The 6095-nt window shown below is 39.2% G+C and overlaps 1 long non-coding RNA gene across 1 annotated transcript in view; it reads left to right on the forward strand.

Moving 5' to 3' along the window:
• LOC145717293 (uncharacterized) overlaps nt 1-4066 on the forward strand; it is a 67058-nt gene extending 62992 nt beyond the window's left edge. Inside the window, exon 2 of the long non-coding RNA XR_014140412.1 lies at nt 3932-4066. This is a non-coding gene — a long non-coding RNA (uncharacterized LOC145717293). The remainder of the gene's footprint in view (nt 1-3931) is intronic.
• The last annotated feature ends 2029 nt before the right edge of the window (nt 4067-6095 follow it).

A 6095-nucleotide genomic window follows, 5' to 3' on the forward strand; every position in this document is an offset into this window, starting at 1 on the left:
GGGCGCCTGGGTGGCTCAGTTGGTTAAGCGACTGCCTTCGGCTCAGGTCATGATCCTGGAGTCCCGGGATCGAGTCCCGCATCAGGCTCCCTGCTCGGCGGGGAGTCTGCTTCTCCCTCTGACCCTCCTCCCTCTCATGCTCTCTGTCTCTCATTCTCTCTTTCTCAAATAAATAAATAAAATCTTTAAAAAAAAAAAAATAAAATAAAATAAAATTTTATGTGACATATAATTGTGTAAATCTAGAAAATATTTAGTCAAAAACTGGGGATTCAGTAAAGAGAGTCAATGATGAAAATGAAAAGCATTTTTAATGGAAAATGTTGCAAACAAGTATTGTTTTCATAGGTTAAAAATTTGTGTTGAAGGATGTTAAACTGATAGCATAAAGCTGACCTTGGTGGGAGATTTTACACCATGGGAATTGGCAGAAACTTCAAATCAGCTCCTCCACCTTCTTGGAGAGTTGGAGAGCTGACTGTCAAACATTTATCAGCATGCCACTATTTTGACTCCAACATGTGTGTCAAGTATTTACCTTTCTGTCATTTTCAGGGAACTACAAACTATTTAAAATGAATATACTTTTCAAAGGCTGACATATTTATTAATTGACTATTCTCTATGTGTTAGGAGTTAGTTGGACAGTTAGGTAGTTAGGGCCAGGGGCCCCAACAAGAAAATATGGATTCAGGACAGCACTAAGACAAAACAACACTAACATCCTGTTTTGCAGCTTAGACAGGACCACACTAGCATTCTGCTTTGCAGCCTTTGCAGAAATGACTTCTGCAAAATGTCATAAAATAAAGCAATTAACCACAAAGCATTGGTCAATAGATCACAGGCAAGGGGCAGTTAAGACATAAGCCCCCAGAAGTCAGCAAAAAAGACCATCCACACCTTGACATTAACCTAGACAGATACATGACCAAAGCCCTGATGGCATGACTCAGCACACCCTGATTGCTTAAGATAGTTCCACAAAAGAGCTCATAAAAACCCTTAAACTTAGAAACTCCAAGGGCAACCCTCTGAGTCCCCCCTCCCTTTCAGGAGCTTTATACTATTGCTCAATAAACTTTGCTTTGCTGCTCACCACTTTTCGTCTGGTCTACCTCTTCATTCTTTGAAGCAGCATGACCAAGAACTGAGGGCACTAAAGGCAGAGAATTCCTGCAACATATGGACTCTGAATAAGGTGGGGAGTGCAGATGTAGGATATAAATGTATCTGTGTGTATGAGTGTGTGTGTGTGTGTGTGTGTGTGTTACTGATGTGAGAGTCTGCACTGTGTGAATGGAGGTCTCAGTCTTTGGATTCCCAATGAGAAGATTTATTTTTTTAAAGATTTTATTTATTTATTTAACAGAAAGAGACACAGCGAGAGAGAGAACACACGCAGGGGGAGTGGGAAAGGGAGAAGCAGGCTTCCCGCCAAACAGGGAGCCCGATGCGGGGCTCGATCCCAGGACCCTGGTGTTATGACCTGAGCTGAAGGCAAACACTTAATGACTGAGCCACCCGGTGCCCCAAAAAGATTTATGTGGGGATCCACAATTGAATAAAGACAGCAAGAAGGAAAGTAGCAAGCACAAAGCAGTTTATTAAAGTGAAAGCACACTCTCAAGGTGGGAGAGCAGGCAGGTTTCAGGAGGTAGAATTGGCCCTAGGTTGTTTTGGGATTGGATATTTGTTGTCTCTCTGGGCTGGGAGGAGCTGTGATGTACAGTGAGGTGGTCTCTAAGGGAGGCTGCTTCCAATCATTTGGGGGACTCTTCCCACAGGTTGGAAGGCATTTTTGACCCTACAAGGTTTGTACCAAAACCAGCCTTCCTCTGTGGGTGGGGGCACCCACAATGCAAATGCATTATAATGAGTCTAGGGGTTACCCTGGGGCAGAGGTGGAAGAGAGAGTGCATGCTCCTCACCTGTGGCTCTTGACCTGTCAGCCCTGAGGTCTTGGAAGCCACAAGGTCAAGATGTTGTACCCTCAGGGCTTTTAATGTATAGTTTATTTATCACTGTCCTTGCCTACAGTTCATGTCTCTGTCATCTTCCTTCAAGGACTTGGGACTCTGCCTCAGGGTGTTCCTTCCACTGCTCCTATCTAGCTTCTAACTAACTAGATAAACTAGACGGATAGATGATAGATAGATAGTAGATGATGATAGATAGATAGATAGATAGATAGATAGATAGATAAATAGATAGATGATAGATAATTATAAAGAATTGGCTTACATGATTTTGGAGGGACAAGTCCCAGGATCTACACTCAAAAAGCTGGAGACAGAGAAGATGCCTGTGGTGTAATTTCAGAGCAAGTCGCAAGGTCTGAGAACCGGGAGAGCTCATGATGTTCCAGTCTGAGGGCAAGAGAAAGGCAATGTCCAAGCTCCAACACTTAGCAGAAAGAATTCCTTTCTTACTCATCCTTCTGGTTCCATTCAGGTCTTCAGTTGGTTGGGTGAGCCCCACCCATATTCAGGAGGGCGGTGGGCTTTATCAGTTACCATTTCAAATGTTAATCTCATCTAGAAACACCCTCACAAACACATCCAGAATAATCTGTGACTAAATGTCTAAGCACTGAATGGCTTTAGTCAAGTTAACACATAAAATTAACCATTGCAAGGATTTATAAATTTTGATTTGGTAATTATGAACTAATTTTCACTGTTGAAATGATAAATGGTTTTCCTTAGGTTCAAATTACTTTTTCTCAGAGATCTACGTATTCTTTCCCCACACTTCAGCTTAAATCCAAGGTCAACTAAAATACTACATTAAAAAAATTACTTGGCAAATATTAATGCAGATATTTTTCTCCTTATGTGGATATTAGTTAATATCTTAACTTCTTTAAAAATTCATTGAAAAAAAACAAACAACAAAACCAAAACACGTATTTCAAATAGAGAAAAACGTGAGATTAAAAAATAGTTCCATAAATTTAGCAATGTATTGTATTATAACTAACCCCTTTTCTGGCATCCTATTGACTATATAATTGTTTTAAAATGACTTAATGTATTATAATTTTTGAGTTTTTGATTATGTGTAAGTCATTGTATCGGTTTGGACTATCGGCTACCTCACCACAGCAAATTTTTGGTTCACTCTGTTGCTGTAGATCTTCTTAGTGAATTTTTCACATGGAATAACAACTGTTTCCTCACTTAAAGTCATAGCTTGTGAGTGAACTTTGTGTCATACTTTCTCATTTATGTCTTGCATCAAGTAGATCACTGGCAACTAGAAAGCTCTTAACTGACATTTGGGGAAAAAGCAAAAAGAATGAGTATTGACATCTAAAAAATGATGTTTTGGGGTTAATTCAGTAGTTACCAAATTCTTTTTAAGATAACATGGCTGCTTTATAAATTAATCTGTAGCATATCACTGCAGAAATTAAATAATTGAGGTCTATAACATATGTATGGGGAAAAAATCAGCTAAACCATAACATTTCCTTAGTTTTCTGTTTGCTTTCTTTGTTTATTATGACACTGTGTTAAAGTTTATGTAACCTGTGAGATAGTCACAGTTTTCTGCTAAAAATGTACTTCTCGTTTATACATGGTATTAATTATATATCCTAAGTTCAAAGTATTCTAAAATATTGCATAATTATCAGAGCATACTCTGGCTTTACAGTATTCTCCATATGCTTAAGGATGTCTGGAGTTCCCTACACAAAACCATCCCACACCATAACTTTATAACAACATTCTAGCATGTATTTAGTCACTGATGAATCTAACTCTTAATATTTTTCTAACGAATGCTTTCCAACTCTGCATACCGATGCTTTTTAGGTGAGCTCTCTTGTGCTCTCTCTCTCTCTCTATCTCTCTTTGTTTGATGTTTTCTCATATGAGTAGACTGAATCCCAAGTCTTGATTCTTCCCTGAACATTTTCTTGCAGATTCCCATGTTCTCTGGATGAGTGTCAAGATGCACTACCCAGGTCCTTTTTTCAGGATGAAGGTACTCTTCTCAGCTGCTGAAAGTGTGCTTGCTGCTAATGGCTGTCCAGAACTATGAAGAATCTGAAATTTTACTCTACTTGCAAACTACCAACTTGGCCTGCCACAATGTGACGGATGCTAGTAGAAGACATAAGGCTCCTGATTCAGTACAATCACAGTAATCAGTATATCAGCACCATTTCCCAAAAAGTAACATAAAGAGTGAAAGATGATGTGTATACATGTGTTGGGTTACAGCACATAAGAGTGACCTTTCACTAAGGGAATTTGAATTTTTTATAATAGGTGGTAGCACGCTTGTGCTTGGCTCTAACTGGAGGCATCGTCTCATTACACTGAATAGTAAGCATCCCTGCTTTTCATTCTGGAGGGAGATAATAGCTCTATCTTCCAAACATGCTCATTATAGAAACATCCTTGAAAAGATAATCATGAACAAAGGGGAGTTAGTGACTCACAAAAATATGTAGAATTATTAAAAACCAACAGAATGTTGAATTGCACATGGATGAAAATAACTGTCTCAGGATCCCTGGGTGGCTCAGTCAGTTAAGCATCTGCCTTCAGCTCAGGTGATGATCTCAGGGTCCTGGGATCAAGTCCTGCATCGGGCTCCCCACTCAGCGGGGAGCCTGCTTCTCCCTCTGCCTGCTGCTCCCCCTGCTTGTGCTCTCGCTCTCGCTTTCTGACAAATAAATAAGTAACATCTTGGGGGAAAAAAAAAAAAAAGAGCTGCCTCACCCAATTTTAGACTCCTCACTAGAGGTAGTTGAATCCAATGTGTGATTAATGTGGGAATTCAAAAATACACCTCTGATTCTCTAGTCCCAATTAGAAAAACTCTGCAGTGATTCCTGTAGGATTTCCTGAAGCCTCAATTGTTGTTCTAACTAGTTAAACTTTCCCCTCCTCCTAATCCTAATTCCATCAATCCCTTATAACTTTTCCCAGACAGCACTGTCACCATTAACTGCTTGCATATAAATCTCCATTTCAAAGTGTGTTTCCTACCTAGGACAGTTTGCTTTGCTGCCCTTGAATTATCCCTAACCTACACACGCTCGGGCACAGCTCTTGGAATCTCACCTGGGAGAGTGGTAAGCATTCAGCTTCCATAGAACTGATGTTTGAATTTGAATTATCTCAGAAAAGAGCTTTGTTTTAAGATCAATTTTAAGTGTGAAAGATACAGAGATATCCCATATACCCTGTACCCACATGTCATAGGCTTTCTAATTATCAGCAATTAATGAACCTATATCGACACCTCTTTATCACCAAGTCAATAGATTAAATTAGGTTTCGCTCCTGGTGTTGTACATTCAGTGGGTTTGGGCAAATTTATAATGTATCCATCTTAATTGTATCATATAGAGAATTTTCATTGCTTTAAACTCCTCTGTGTTCCATCAGTTCATCTCTCCCTACCCCACCCCTGACAACCAGATATTTTCAGTGTCTCTATAACTTTGCCTTTTCCAGAATGACACATGGTTGGAATCATGTGATTTTCTCGGATTGGCTTACTTTGCTTAGTAATATGCATTTAAGGGTCCACCATGCCTTTTCATAGCTTGAACTTATTTCTTTATGGCACTGAATAAGATTCCATCATTTAGATGTACTAAAGTTTATTTATCCATTTACCTACTGAAGGACATCTTGGTTGCTTCCAAGTCCTGACATTTATAAATAAAGTTGCTATTAACATCCATATGCAGCTTTTTGTGTGGACACAGGTTTTCCATCCACTCTTTGGGGTAAATACCAAGGAGCATGATTGCTGGATTATATAGAAAGAGTATATTTAGTTTTGTAAGAAACCACCACTTTCAAAGTGGCTGTGCCATTTTGTATTCCCACTAGCAATGAATATGAGAGTTCCTGTTGCTCCAAGTTCTCACCAGCATTTGGTATTGTCAGTGTTTTTGGCCATTCTAATAAGTGTGTAGTGGTGTCTCATAGCTTTAATTTGCATTTTCCTAATGACACATGATGTGGAGCATCTCCTCTTATGCTTATTTGCCATTTGTAAATCTCCTCTGGTGAGGTATTTGTTAAGGTCTTTGGCCATTTTTAATCAAGTTATTTGTTTTCCTA

The sequence above is a fragment of the Leptonychotes weddellii genome, chromosome 1 (assembly GCF_054177405.1).
Source record: "Leptonychotes weddellii isolate Sample4059 chromosome 1, ASM5417740v2, whole genome shotgun sequence".
NCBI lineage: Eukaryota > Metazoa > Chordata > Mammalia > Carnivora > Phocidae > Leptonychotes > Leptonychotes weddellii.